Source organism: Siphateles boraxobius, unplaced genomic scaffold, assembly GCF_051911475.1.
Source record: "Siphateles boraxobius isolate OS27281-9 unplaced genomic scaffold, OSU_SipBor_1 13, whole genome shotgun sequence".
Taxonomy (NCBI): Eukaryota; Metazoa; Chordata; class Actinopteri; order Cypriniformes; family Leuciscidae; genus Siphateles; species Siphateles boraxobius.
The window spans coordinates 8,253,643-8,269,852 of record NW_027508733.1 but is presented as its reverse complement, the minus strand read 5'-3'; the positions used below and the strand labels follow the sequence as shown (position 1 = coordinate 8,269,852).

Here is a 16,210-nt window from a genome sequence, read left to right as displayed (position 1 = left end):
ATATATATATATATATATATATATATATATATATTTTGTTGCACTGCTTGTATTCCCATACATTATATTATGGGGCGGTGCAACAGAGTCCAGTGTTGCCAGATTGGGCAGGTTTTGAATTTGGTTGTGCAGGTAAAAAAAAATGTGGGCATGCAGACAAAATGTGGACTGGGTCAGGGTCAGTTTGGCGGTTTTCAAACATCAAAGTTTTATAGGCTAATTGGTTAAATAAAACTGTGTGCATGCATGTACTCCATAAAATCAGTCATCATGACATTAATAAACACACACATCCGGTGCAGTGTTGGCTGGTTTTGGCATTGACCTCACTGATGAGCACAGACCTTTAGCCAACCTTCAGTGTGATAAAGGACCATATTTTGAATTCATGCTGTATATATCCAAGTGATAGTTTTGCTTAAGTGCAATAAGTAAGCTGTAGTAACAACTGGGAGAGTAACGTCTCTCCAAACGTGGATTACACCTGTGGTGGGAAATGACTCGAAGGCACTTTGTCAATATAGCTGTAACTTTGAGAGCATAGTTGAATGACTTAATTTAAATCAAATATGTGACTGTCCACCGTCATACATGTAGTAGACTGGGTTTCTCATGTTGGGGTTCTTATGTGAGGAAATGCAGTGATGTGATTGGTTCTTAGGTCACGCGACTTAGTGTAATCAGGAAGCTCCGAAGTGAGCTGTGTCTGTGTGTGGATATGCGGCTGTTCTCTGGCAGTTCCCAGTAAAAGCGATTGTGTTATTTCAACCACCGGTTTCAGTGCCTTATTCGAACCCTCAAGATATTACATTGGCGACGAGGATGGCGCTAATAGGACGAGTGGAAGAGTTCAAGGAGTCGCGGGAGGATTTCGCATCCTACTTGGAGAGATTTGAACTATGGCTAGTGGCGAACGAAATAAAAGCAGAAAAACAGGTCAGTGTATTTTTAGCGTGCATTGGACCAGAAACTTATGGGCTGCTGAAGAACTTGGTAATACCAAAGAAGCCCGCAGAAATGACTTATGAAGAGTTGACTGACACATTGAAATCACATTATCAGCCGAAGCCTTTGGTCATAGCGGAGAGATTCCGTTTTCAAAAACGTGATCAAAAAGAAGGAGAGTCAGTGACGGATTACATAGTGGCAATAAGACAATTGTCGAAGGATTGTGAATATGGAACTCACTTAGATGACGCATTGAGAGATCGTCTTGTGAGTGGACTGTCCGCTGAATCGATTCAAAGAAAATTACTGGCGGAAAGAGAGCTGACGTTTGCCCGAGCATGTGAGATAGCGTTGACAATGGAGATGGCGTCGAAGAATTCTCTTGAAATCTTGGGAAAAGTACAGGCTGCAGCTGTAAATCAAGTTTCTAAATCATATATTGGAAGCAAAGGACATAGCCAGTTTAGACATGGAAAGGAAAATCCAAAACTGAAAAATGATCAGGAAGGGGACAGCGAACAGAGATGCTACCGTTGTGGGGGAGGGGGACATTTACCTCAGGAATGCCGATTCAAAAATGAGAAATGTCATGCGTGCTCCAAGACAGGGCACATTTCCAGAGTATGTCGGAATAGGAGACAGACTGCCAAGGCCCAGTACGTGGAAACGGAGGATCACAATGTAGACAGTGAAGATGACCCGTTAGGAGTCTTTACTATTTACATGGCATCCAGTGGGGATGGAGGCATTAAAGTTAATGTGAAAGTGTGTGATGAGGACATTAGTATGCAGTTGGATACGGGTGCGGCAGTGTCCCTTGCATCTGAAGTGTTGCACCAAAATAAGTTTCCGCATTTACCCATTGAAAAGTCCAACATCAGGTTAAAAGCGTACTCAGGAGAAATAATTCCCCTTCTTGGCTATGTTCATGCACCAGTGCAGTACGGGGACCAGAAAGCTACACTGCCTCTCATCATAGTGAAAGGAAACAGGCCGGCTCTGTTTGGCCGAAATTGGTTGGAGAAGCTGAAGCTGGACTGGAGGAATATTTTCACAGTTGAAAAAGGAACTAAACACGGCGACCCGGAATTACAAGCAGTGCTGCAGCGCCACTCTGTGGTGTTTTCAGAGAAGGTCAGTGCCATAGAAGAGTTCAGAGCAACAATAAGAATGCAGCCGAATGCGCAGCCAGTCTTTTGCAAAGCCCGGCCGGTGCCGTATTCATTGAAAGAGGCTGTTGAAAAAGAACTGAATAGGTTAGAGAAAGAGGGAATAGTTTCCAAAGTGGATGGTAGCAAATGGGGGGCCCCGATCGTAGTTGTACCGAAGGCCGATAAATCCATCCGCATCTGTGGGGATTACAAGGTCACAATAAATAACCAGCTGGAAGTCGAGACTTACCCCCTGCCCAACACTGAGGATTTATTTGCAACTCTAGCAGGAGGGAAGTGGTTTTCAAAGTTAGATCTTTCTCATGCTTATCAGCAGTTGAGATTGGACAAAGACTCCAAAGAGTATTTAACCATTAATACTCACAGAGGACTGTACCGCTACCATCGTCTCAGCTATGGGGTTGCCAGCGCACCGTCAATTTTTCAATCAGTGATGGATCAGGTTCTACAAGGGCAAGAAGGGGTGACTTGTTTCCTGGATGACATCTTGATCACAGCCGACACAAAAGTCCTACACTTAAAAAGGCTGGATGCAGTGTTGAGCTCTCTTACACGCTATGGTTTGAGAGCAAAGTTGGCCAAGTGCAGATTTCTACAGTCAAGTGTAGAGTATTTGGGGCATCGGATAGATCAGGAAGGCCTGCACCCCACTCAGCACAAAGTGGAGGCTATTGTAAATGCCCCAAAGCCCACAAATGTTTCTGAGTTGCGTGCGTATTTGAGGCTGTTGAACTATTATGGCCGTTTTCTGAGAAACTTGTCTAGTGTGCTACAGCCATTGCACACTCTGCTAAAAAAAGAGGAAAAATGGAGCTATGTATGGTGGCCAGGGTTGGACGGCGAGATTGAGAACATGGTCCAACACTGTGCTGTGTGTCAAGCTGTGCAGAAGGTACCTGCGGTGGCACCGCTCCATCCCTGGCGGTGGCCTGTCAGAGTGTGGCAGAGGATCCATCTGGACTTCGCGGAGAAGGATAGACAGTACTACCTAGTGATAGTGGATAGTCATTCGAAATGGCTGGAGGTTTTCCACATGACCTCCACAACGTCGAGCCGAACCATAGAGGTGTTGCGCAACCTATTTGCAGCATATGGTCTTCCGGAAGAGGTGGTGTCGGATAACGGACCCCAGTTTGCCTCCGCAGAATTCAAGCAGTTCCTTGACAAAAATGGAGTAAAACAAACTCTGGTACCACCATATCATCCAGCATCGAATGGAGCGGCTGAGAGGTCGGTGCAAATACTGAAGCGGGCTCTTGTGAAGCAGGTTCTAGACGCAAGTGGACAGCCCAGCATCTCGCTGCAGCACAGGCTGTCAAACTTTCTGCTCATGTACAGGGCTACGCCGCACTCAGTCACCGGTCGCTCTCCAGCTGAGCTGTTTTTAAAGAGAGAGCTGCGCACCCGGTTCAGTCTTTTGAGACCAGATCTATCGCGCACTATAGAGCATCAGCAGGCAAAGCAAAAGCTGTATCATGACAAAGAGAGACTGAAATTGAGAGAGTTTCAGGAAAACGACGAAGTCCGAGTGAAAAATTTCAGGGGGGGAGATGAGAAATGGACTGCCGCGACTGTCATAAAGCGATTAGGTCCTGTGACATACCGTGTATGGGAAGGAAACAGACAGCGGTCAGTTCATGTGGACCACATGCTGGGGAGAAGAGGAGAACTAAAGGAACTGGAGTCATGCACACCTTTTGAGGGCCGGGACTTTATTTCAGATGCTTCACCAGAGCCTGATCCAGTATCGGCCAGTGGAGTGAAACTGCCTGATTCTGTCTCCTCAGAGAAGGGTGTCGGCCTGGGTCCAGCATTGTCAGGCAAGGTTACGTCTCCTCCAGGCAGCCATAACAGCACCCCTGCTGTTCCTCCCGGAGTGCAGCCAAGAAGAAATCCAGAGAGAATCAGGAATGCTCCCAAGAGACTAGACTTGTAAGAGGTTAATTGGAGGCAGGGGTTTAAAAAAAAAAAAAAAAAAAAAAATGTTGAAGGACTGTTCCTGGTTCAATAAGATCTAGTGAGTTAAAGTGTTCCTTTTTTGTGGGTAAACAGGTTTAAATCTTAAAGGGGAGGAATGTAGTAGACTGGGTTTCTCATGTTGGGGTTCTTATGTGAGGAAATGCAGTGATGTGATTGGTTCTTAGGTCACGCGACTTAGTGTAATCAGGAAGCTCCGAAGTGAGCTGTGTCTGTGTGTGGATATGCGGCTGTTCTCTGGTAGTTCCCAGTAAAAGCGATTGTGTTATTTCAACCACCGGTTTCAGTGCCTTATTCGAACCCTCAAGATATTACAATACACACTGGCCTGATCAGGTTGGGATCAATTATTAATCAGTTTTGACTGTGCATAGTTTTGCATTATGTTCTACAATGTGCATTAAATAAATACGTACTGTAGTTCTGTTTGAAGTTTAAGCACAACGAGCTAAGCACAATATTATTATTATTAATGCCATTCATTTTTTGAACAAGAATGACACATTTTTGGCTTTTATGTTGTGTGCAAGTGTTAAAGTCTGTTAATATCTTTATTGATCTTTATTAATATTTTAAAAAATATTTTTATTTTATTTTATTTTAATTTTAGTATTTAAGTATATTCATTTTTAGTTTTAAGGAGGTAAATGCTATATCTTGGTTGTCATGACAATATAATTATATCACATTCTTTTATTAGTGAAGGATTTTGGCAGGTTTTTGAGAGCTCTTGCATGGCTGGGAATCGTCAAACGGATCTGGCAACACTGCAGTGTCACAGATCTCTCGCTGCTGGTAAGTTACCTTGATGATTGCATTATCCAAAAAAATAAGTTTGGATTGTTTACAAGTGCAAGGTTGGACTTTTACACTATAGCCTACACAAGTTAACTTCTAAAGTCTGTCAGCTCCTAGTTCTGTTAGTCGAATAAATGTGCATTATTTGTAGCCTGCTTTTAAACTGAACCAGTGTTTATTTCATTTAAGACTTCTATGCAACACCAATTAAATGTAGGCTACTACCAACTTTTTGTCTTGTCTGTCCCCGGTATTATTTTTTTTTTTAATCTGGTTTTGTCATGTTCTGTGAATTGTTAGCTGACGTATTAGCATTAGCACAGGTGTTGTAAGCTCGCACGTGCTTAAATATGTATTGTGTCATTCTAGAGTTATGCTTTTTCCCTTCCTGTCTTTAACCAGTGTTACTCATTGCGCGGCTCGCGAGGCTCATGCGGCTCGCCAAGCTTTCATTTGTGGCTCGCACGGCGGTAAGTAATACGGTGATAATCATGCAGTCACTACAGATATTAAATAAATAAAAACATTAAAAACAAGTAGGGCTATAACATAACCCATTCAAAACGCAAAGTGTCTCTATTACAAATAATTTCGATCGGATTGAAAGGGGTGGCTTATCGAGAGAACATGTAAACACTTGATCGATTGAAAACCGAAACTGAAAGGATGACGTAGGCCTATGACGCGCAGAACGAGCTGTTCTCCTGATGAATAAAGTGTCATAAATGAGTATCACAGCATCTGTGAAGTGAAGCAGGACAACAGCTCACCAGTCCTTATTTCGGATTCCCTCTATTTCCAAAAATAAAATTCAAGCCCTGAATGAATGTGTTAAAATCCTGATTGGAGCATCCGTGTTAATTTTCTACATGATACAAAGAAAATTTCAAATAGATTGGTATCAGTGATCGGATCGGTAGATACTGCATCCTGTGATCGATGATCCATTATTTCCACTACGTAATTAAGCCACTCTTCTTTAAAACACGATTACGCTTTATTTCGCATGTCTATGCGTTTCATGTTGCCTCTCGTATTGAGCTACTTGGTCTGAAAACATGTCTGTGTCCGAAAACTGAGCCAGTTAACTTGTTGCCTCGCTGCTCTATCAGGCAATGACTTTACAGGCAGCGTTTGCGCATGAAGGTTCCTCACGAAACTGATTTCTGACAGACTTCTGAGACAGCGTAACAGTTTAATGATCTACAGCAAAATAGAGCAAGCTTTGATAAAAACAAAGGGAATATTTAATGGCTACAATAGTAATTTCTTACTAGAAATTACATCAGAAGTGGTTGATCAAAACATTGATCAAAAATTCATATTTACATATTATTAAATAAGGTATCTCATGTCACGAGACAGGAAGTGAAACTAACATTGGATTCATACGTGCCTCGATACCTTCCGACCTTGGAACTAGGTAGCCTACTATCTTCCCCCTCACACTGCGTGTCGGTTCTCTGTTCGGTATTTTGATCTTTCTGCATGGCCGTGCACATGTGCAGCTAATAGGGAACATTGGACTGAACTCTTCAGACAACAGGAGCATTTAAATTAGCGGGTGCCTTTTTTTAAAATTACTCTCGTTTGTGTTTTGCCTTCCTCAGAGAAACGTCAGTAGGAATCAATTATGGTCTATTGCTGCATCAATGCAAAATGGTCCACATCCACATCCTGATGCACCGTATAAACTAGTATTAGTTGAGGTTTTTATTATTCATTAATCAAATTTTGCTTTTCATTGTTTTACAGCCTTAGGAGAAAAGAAGAAAGGAAACTCTTTGAACATTTAATATCGCTTTACTCAAAAAAAAACAAGGTATATCAGCTCTTCATTTAATTTATATTAATATTTTCTTCACTAATCACAATCTCACTGCTTTATTAAGTCTTATGTCAGTAAAGGTGTTTTGATGTGTGTATTGCTCAGCAGGTCATGGAGATTCATCAGTCTGCTGTGATTCTGCTGCTGGTCTTGTGTGTGTCGTTCTCCACTCATGCTGAACCACAACCACCAGCACATATAAAGCCCCGGTATCAAAAATTCCTCAATCAGCATTTGGATCCTGATATGAGTGAGCAGAAGTGTACAAGTGAAATGAGAAAGAGAGACATCAGTGGAACTGGAAATGTCTGTAAACCTGTCAACACCTTCATACAAGCAAATACAAATCAGATTAACGCAGTTTGTGGCAGAGGAGGAACTAAACAGCGCAGCAATCTATTTAAGAGCAACCAGCCTTTTCCTGTGATCACGTGCATATTTCAAAGTGGGTCGAGACCCCCAAACTGTGAATATCGTAAAGGGAAGAAGTCGACTCGCTACGTTGTGTTGGGCTGTGAGCAAGGCTGGCCTGTACATTATGAAGAAGGCATAGTTGATCATTCCATGCATGAATTATGATAACCTCAGTCAAGATTTTATTTGCCATGTGTTTTTATTGGTCTTAGGGCACGAAAAACAAGATTTGAACTTTTATTTTTTTTACACATTTGTGACCTTGGATCACAAAACCAGTCACTAGTTGCACGGGTATATTTGTGGCAATAGCCAACAATACATTGTATGGGGAAAAATTATTGATTTTTGATTGATTATTGATTATGCTAAAATTTATTAGGATATTATGTAATGTTCATGTTCCATGAAGATATTTTGTACATTTTCTACTGTAAATATATAAAACATTTATTTTTTTGAGTGAATGCAGCATAATCTTAAACATAAATGGACAACTTTAAAGGTGATTTTCTCAATGTTTCGATTTGTTTTGCACCCTCAGATTTCAGATATCCAAATAGTTGTATCTCCGCCAAATATATACCATTATTAGCTGATAATTCTATTTATGTTCAAAATGGACACATTTATACCGTAGCTTTCTTCTCTCAGACTGAAATCTACATTGATCTATTGATGTTTTCAATGATGTTTTTTGACTGTGGAAAACAAACTATTGATCAGGTGTTTTTCAGTCTCATCTGAAAGGATCAGTGTTGGAGGCAACAGATTACAAGTAACATGCATTAGTAATCAGATTACTTTTTGATGTAACAAAGTATTACAAGTAAATGTATTACACAATCAGATTATTTTTCTGATGTAAGAGTAATGCATTTACATGACATTGGCTACATGTGATCACATTACTTTTTGGATGTAACTGCAAATTACATTCGAATAGCACAAATACATTTTACAGCCAAAAAAGTTTAAGAACAACAATCACGGTAATAGCATGAATTGTAGCTCAATAGTCAGTAATGCATGATGTCCAATTTAGTGGACAGATGGTTAATCAGAATTTCCTCCCAGTCCAAAATCAACACTTGGCATTATTATTAAGAGGAATGGATGTATATTCTGGAGCAACTTTGCATTTTTGACTGGCCATCGGCCATCTTGGTTTGGAGAAAATAAAAATCCACAAACAACGGCTTGCCACTTGGTAACAAAATAGTGTCTGCTGTAGAGGCTGATGTGCAACTATCCCAGACAGCAACAGTGTTGGCCCAGATCAGGCCCACATCTGGCACGCGTGTAATCCACATACCAGATGTGGCCCGGATCTGGGGCGACACTGTTTTGCTGTCTGGGATGCCATCAAAACCCATTCAAATGCAAGAAAATATGCTTTTTGAATAGTGTCCAATGTAGTGACCTCGCATGGAAGGGTAAATGCAAAGACAGGCTGAATAGAGCCTCACAGAGCTATATCATATTTTGCTAATCATTTGTTCATCTCCGCCTGAGTATTATTACATATTATTACAATTCAAAATAGCTATGTGAACATTGTAAAATGTAATATATTCTTGAGACCAAAGCTGAATTTTCAGCATCATTACTCCCGTCTTCAGTCACTTACTTCAAAAATCAATTTAATATTCAGATTTGCTGCTCAAGAAACATTTCTGATTGTCATTTCTTTATTTAAAAATCTTCTTTTTCTATGTATTTTTTGTTGTTGCCAGAATTAGTGCCGTATGTGGTGATTCTCGCCAATCCCAAAACTCAGACTCAGAGCCTGAGGTTTTCAGATGAGTCGCATACTCAACATGTTCTTCCTCTTTACCATTCTGTAAAAAAACACATTACACAAGAATATTTTAAATGAAAAATATGAAAAAGTCAAAATAACTGAGTGAGTGTGTTATTTTTACTGTCTGAAGTGTTTTTACAGTCATTTGAAAGTGAAATATAGTGTTGATGGTGACATTTAGAGATCCTGCAATCGTCTCTTTTACAATGTATTCCATTTCAAATGGCTAATTACTAAAAAATGTAATATGTAATGTGATCCAGCACAATGTGAAAGTCATTTAATCTGACTCATTTTATTTACATTAAAGAAAGCAAACACCTGTTACTCTCTAACTTTATGATGGATCATTATACATACAAAAACACACACAATATAAATTAAAAATAAATGAACTTACCAATGTATGTGTGTTTCTTTCGTAGCATATTGGATGATGTAACACACCAGCAGAAGTTATCTCATCTTCACAAATCTGAACTGCTTGAACAACAAATAGATCTGTGTTATTTTTAGGTTTGTCAAAGTTGAAACACAAAATTCAATATATTCAATGCTGCAATTTTTTTAAAAGGTTTTAAAATTTAATTTGACACTTTTTCACACACCCACACAATAAGTCCCTACTAGCAGAGTAAAAGAAAATACAGAATCAGTTTGTGTGTGTGAGAGATGAGTAAAAAGCTTTTAAAAATCTGCTCAGGGCAGATCAGTGCAAAAAACTATTTAGGAACAAAATGGCATTACCTACATAAATGAAATGATATATTTTAAACTGAACTGTAAAACTTGCTTTCTTGATAAGTTTTAGAATATTTCCTGCAGATCCAGAAGATCCCAAATCCTGCAACAATCATCAGAGATCCAGCAGAGATCAACACTATCAGAGACACTGAGACTGGAGGAGGAGGAGAGTAAAAAAAGAGAGAGAGAGTCATTAGTGTGAGTGAATTTGTACACACACACATATATGATCAGTGCTGCTGTACCTGCACATGTGTGACAGAGTGTGTTGATGTCCAGATGTGTGGTCTGGTTGCTGATGGGATTGTTCAGCACACAGCTGTAGGTGTTTTTATCCTGATATTCCACCTCCAGAGGTAGAGAGAGACTGATGCTGAGATCACACACACTGATGCTGGACAATACACTCATTCCTGCGTACCAGGAGAGAGTCGCATCACACACATTCAACACTGATGAACACACCAGTGAACATGATGATGATGATGATGAACATTGTGAAGAGTTACTGATGATGACAGGAACAGGCAGACAAGCTGGAAAACATGAGAGAATGAGCAAAAATAATGGACAAAATTATAAAATTATATATTACTATATGCAACAAAATTATTTTTGGTGTAGTGTGTTGACGGGCAATGAGTGTTAATGTCATTCAACTTTAGTGTGTAATGATGCTGTTTGAAAATCACAAATTTTTGCAAATTGAAAATTTGTTAGTGAAAATCACAAAGTAACCTCCAAAGCGAGTTATTCTCTATATCAGCAATTGCTGTTTATGAACTCCCTGAAACACCTCCATCGAATTCTTGAGTTTTCTTCTGTGAACAAACACGTCACAATATTCCTCATTAATAATTCCCACCTAAGGCATATAAAGAATAAGGGATGGGGCCTGGTTGAGTTAGTAATAATGTGTTGAAACTGGTGGTTATGGTAAGAAGCAGGACATTTCCACACACTCAAAGTGGTTGACCAATCAGAACACACTGGTCATGCCAACCAATCAGAGAAAAGTGTGCTTTACAGAAGGAGGGGCTTCATAGAGACAGGAACTAAACAGAGCATTACTGATAGACTGGGAAGAGAGGAGTTGCAACAATGACAAATATGGGAAAGATAATGTGTTTTTTGAACATTTAAACATGATAACCATAGATCAAGACAAAAAAAGATGGAATAGGTCCTCTTTAACACAATAATTAATGTAAGTGTTGTTGTTGTTGTTGTTGTTGTTGTTGTTGTTGTTGTTGTTGTTGTTGTTGTTGTTGTTGTTGTTGTTGTTGTTGTTGTTGTTGTTGTTGTTGTTGTTGTTTTTATAAATTATGAGCTTCATATTTCTGGTTCATAATATCAGCCAATTGAGCACCACATTGTAACCTCTATTTTTGCTCTATTTAGTTAAAATTCATTTTTGTGGCAATCAACTTTATGCCAAACAAGTTAATCATGTTCTCAATTGAGCTTAACTTGTACTAGACCTAAAATATCCCTTTAATAAAAAATGTAAAAATAAATATGTGAATGTTTGGACGAATGATCTCCACTCACCATATACAGAAACATTGAATCTTTTGGATGACAGTTGATGATAATGTTCATAATCTCCAGTATGTTCAGTTGTGATGTTTGTGATGGTCAGAGATCCAGTTTGAGCGTCCAGCTTCAGTCTGTCTCTGAATCTCCCATCAGGAACATCATCATATGTGGAGAAGATTCCTCAGTTCTACTGATTTCAGCTATAATGTACTCTTCAGCTCCAAAATTCCACATTATGTCGTCTTGTACCTCAGTAAGATCAGCGTTAAGAGTAACAGAATCTCCTTCCATCACTGACATGGACTTCACTTCATCCGCACCAAACACACCTAGAGAACATGAAGAGGTTTTGGCACAGATTAAAGCTCCTGATGGTTTAAAGACTGAAATCAGTTTATAACGTTTTAATGTGAATAGTAATCATTTTATTTTAATGGTGTTTTATTTGCTTTAGAGTAAAATAAATGTGTGAAGTTAGATTATAATTACTTGAAAGTTTAATTTTGCTGGATATTTTTTATATTTTACCATACTTTTTGACTAATGAATTTCAGTCTTGTTCATGATTACTGCAGAATTAATGATTTGTTAGAAAATTCCAGAGAGTTTGCTTTTGTCATCCTTGAAAATTAGGTTAGAAATTTGAACGCAGTAGATAAAAATATTAAATATGTAAAAAATATAATATTTCAACAATAGCAGTTTTCTTACTTTTTAATGGAAAGAAATGAAGACGTAAAATGCATTTATATCTTACCAAACAGACTCCACCAGCACAAACATAAAACAAACATGTGAAACATTTTATTTGATTGTTGAGTGTCTGATCTAATAAGACTTTCTGCCAAATGCACAGCAGAACAGTGAGTGAATCCTCCCAAGACACAATTTGACACTCCTATAATTCTCTCACACACACACACACACACACACACACACACACACACACACACACACACACACACACACACACACACACACACACACACACACACACACACACACACACACACACACACACACCTCCCCATTTACCATGCCACATTACCAGTATTACTGAAACACTCAGCTTCTGAGTCAAACTGAAACCTGCTGCAGTCGATTGTCTTCAGAAACGTGGTTTGATCTTTTGGGTCTCCACGCATCTTGTGAGGGGCTTCTTCCTGTCCTGCTTTAATCTATACGGTACAAAAGAGCGAGATGTGAAACTGCGTTTGACGCAGAGGAAAAAACACTGATCATAATCTCTGCCATTCACAAGTGTAGAATGTCTGTCATTTATGTTGTTTTTAAATTAAATTAAACCTAAATTAATTAAAACTAAATCCATAAAATGATGGAAACCCGTAAAAGGTTCTATATATGGGGTGCATATACAATACATAACCCTGGGTCTCGTTCTATATCCCACTTTTAATCCCGGGTAAAGGAACGTTTCACAACTCAAACAGTGACATTAACCAAATAAAATGTTTATTTATGTGTATATAAACGTGTATCCCGGCATGCTTTGCATCACACTGCATCAAGAGAATAAGTTTATTTTTCTCAAGATTAATATAGGGAGAGATGTGTTAGTCAAAATAGCAACGCGCCAACAATGCACCTGAACACACCTGGTTTTCAGACCAGCAGCCCATGGGTGCACAAATGGGCGCAAATGCATTTGCTATTTAAACAACGTGATGCAGGACGTGAAAATGAAAATTGTGTCGGGCTGAAACTAGCAAAAAACACTTGCTTCGCACCTGCATTGCACCGAGTGTATGATAGGGCCCAAAATCTTCAAGTTTAAACATGTAAATTTAATGTTGAATTAACTAGAGGGTTGTGTGAGTTGGCATCATGAGATAGTGGTGGTTAAACAAACCTTTGTGTACTGTGAAAGGATTTATTACTCAAAGATTTTCAACACTGTGTTTGTTGTAGCCATCTAGTGGTCACAAAAATGATTAGCCCAAAACTCCAGCATTATTCAGACACACACAGACATCAACAATCAGCATTTGATCCTCAGCAATGATGAAAAGCTTCATGCTGCAATACATGCTCAGTAGCAGCATAGTACAAACTGTCTCCCAGCATGCATTGCAACATTAATCAATTATGCAGCTAAAATGTCTTATACTGTTTTCTTTATTTGCATTTAATTTTGGTATTGTTTTTAAGTGTGGCTTTTTAATATCTTGGTTTGTGGTATTGAGAACCAATCTGTATATCTATTATGTTGATTGTCACCATTGGTGAGATTAATTTGCTGATAAAATCCGAGATATGGCTCTGAATGAGATGAGTGATTCAGACCACCATGATGATTACATCGAAATATAACCACAGACAAAAGTAGATTATTTACAGCAGCCAGAGAAAGAAAAAAAAATGTTAAAAAGTCAAGAGCCCAACTAAAGCAAACACTGATCACCCCATAAAGCTGACTTTAAAAAAAAAAAAACAAGCTAATCTCTGAGGGGTCCTATTATACTTTTTCACTTTTTCAACTTTAGGTAGTGTGTAATGTCGCTGTTTGAGCATAAAAAGGTCTGCAAGGTTACAAAGCTCAAAGTCCACTCCAAAGGGAGATATTTTATTTAACAGAATCCACTTTACAAGAACTACATCGAGTTCACTGTGTGTGTGCACTTGGATGGGTGAAATGCAACACAAATTCCCATTCTTGGCTACACGTCACTTTCACTTTCACTTTCAGACCGCAGGATGAACAGCACCCCCTGCTGGCCACACTGACACCTCTTCCAGCAGCAACCTGGTTTTCCCATGAGGTTTCAGAACCAGGCTCAACCCTGCTTATATTCAGTGGGTGTACAGGCAAAAGCTTCAGGTGTCCCATATACGTCTGGACCAGAACTTTACCGACATAGATCAGCATGATTGTCTTTTACATGTTGTTTATTGCCATTTAGTTGCTAATCTCAAACTATGTTGTGAACAATAAGGAATAACTGACGACGGGCCATAGATTTGTTACAAAAATAATGCATGGTTTGCACACGTAATGCGCGGCCACGACGTGAGTTCAGGTTTCTAATAACAATAAACCCCGCCTCCTTCAATTTGATTGGCTAAACATGTTGACATTGACGAGCGCTGTTCGACCGCTGCACTGATATTCAGCACGCTAAATAGATTAGATATAGTGTTTGATTTGTTCAGCAGAGCTGAAGGATATCCTGTACATTTAATATCATTTATTTTATATATTCATCAACTCACAATGTAGCCTACAGCGGAGAAGAATAGCCCTCCCCACAGCCCATGATGCTTTCAAATGATCCTGTAAACCAACACAGACCCCTGAGAGCTATATACGATGCTGTTTTATAAACACCAGATGGCGCCTTTTATATTTCAATATCATAAAATTTATCAAGGAAGTTATAAGTATCGGTCAAAAATATCAGTAAACCCTATACCAGCCTAGTAATGCTGATGATATTGATAGATTCAGGTCTGTCTTCAGGTTCTAGTGTTGTTCTGCTGGTCTACTGGTCTGATTACTATCACCATAGAACCTACTCGAGCAGGACAGAATAGAAAGTATTACACATAAGGAATAATTGACTACCGTTGAATTAGGCTATTAGAAAAAATAATGCACGCGGAGTGGCCGTGATACTTGCACCAATCAATCAGAATCAAGCATTCAACAGCCCCTTAGTAAAAAGCTGATATAGTGCTTAACTGTATTATTATTCAAACAGGCAATAGGAGGAAGTGCAATGTTCAGGTAATGTGTGTTATTATTAGTCCTTCAGCAGCTCCTCTATAAGAACTGAACAGCATGACAACATGTTATAGCGCACCCTATCGGTGAAAAGTGCGCTGTGAAAGACTTCCGATGACGTGATGTGCTTGTGTAACATTTGCCAGCATTGTTTGTCTGTGTGAAAGGTATGTTTAGGGGTAGAGTTAGTGCAAGGAGGGAGAAAATACAATTTGTACCAGCCCGATCTCACGGCAATTCGTACGAATTCTACGAGGTGGCTAATTCGTACGAATTCATACGACCTCACTCGTACGAATTAGTAAGATTTTTGCTAAATCGTACATATTTTACGAGTTGAGCAATTCGTATGAATTCGTACAATGACCTACACCTGACCCCGCCCCTAAACCTACCCATCACGTGGGTTTAGACAAATCGTACGAATTCGTACGAGTGAGGTCGTACTAATTCGTACGAATTAGCCACCTTTTAATCACTCGTACGAATTCGTACAAATTGGTCGTGAGATAGCGTTGGTTTGTACAGTATAAAAAACATCACATCTATGAAGAGTCCTGTTAGAAATGAAGTCTTCCAACACGACATGCCTTTTCTCTCCGTCCTTTTATTGAGCGTAATGAATGAATAAAAGAAAGAAAAGAAAGACCAGCACTGTAAAGCTAGAAAAATAGCTCAGCTCCCAATAAGCAACTATAGAATATAGTTATACTGTATAGGGAGTTTCCCGTTATTTAACCAATAAGATCATAAATGACATCATCTCATATCAGATATACATTGTATAACAACTCTATAAATGGTAAATATCCGGTCAGATCTCCTCTAAGTCCTTGAGCTCCAAAAGGATTCTTTAATAGACAATACATAGAAAGACAGAACTCTCTCTCTCTCTCAGAGTCTTAATATGAAACAGATGTTTGACTTACATACAGAGGAATGTACAAGCAAAGCCTTTTCACTCTGGACAAAGCTGAAATAAAGAAAATACATTTCTAACAAGTCCCCACAAAGATAGTAAACCAGACATGTGTGGACCAATGTTTAATAATTAAAGTTAGATACGCATTTACATATGATAAGAAGACTAAAATATAACATTTTAGTTGCGTTTCTGGATGATATTCAACTAATACAGAGCAACAAAATTTTAAACAATACAATAACAACATTTGTGCAAATATAGACATCCTGTACAAGAATAAATGTAACTAAAATCCAAAATGTGAGCAATTGTTCTGTAT

The 16,210-nt window shown here is 38.9% G+C and overlaps 1 protein-coding gene and 1 pseudogene across 4 annotated transcripts in view; both read left to right on the top strand.

The window, feature by feature from the left end:
• Positions 1-7,481, top strand: part of LOC143735331 (ribonuclease-like 3 pseudogene) — a 144,394-nt pseudogene extending 136,913 nt beyond the window's left edge. For 2 of the 3 annotated variants that reach the window (XR_013203087.1, XR_013203089.1), the window contains exon 2: positions 6,832-7,481. The product of XR_013203087.1 is annotated as a ribonuclease-like 3 pseudogene, transcript variant X1 (transcript). Of the gene's footprint in view, positions 1-6,662; positions 6,718-6,831 lie in introns of those variants that run through there. The other variant, XR_013203088.1, reaches the window with a different exon arrangement.
• The window catches only part of LOC143736369 (uncharacterized), a 402,538-nt gene that overhangs the window by 227,003 nt on the left and 159,325 nt on the right, over positions 1-16,210 (top strand). The gene's annotated exons all lie outside the window — the stretch shown is intronic.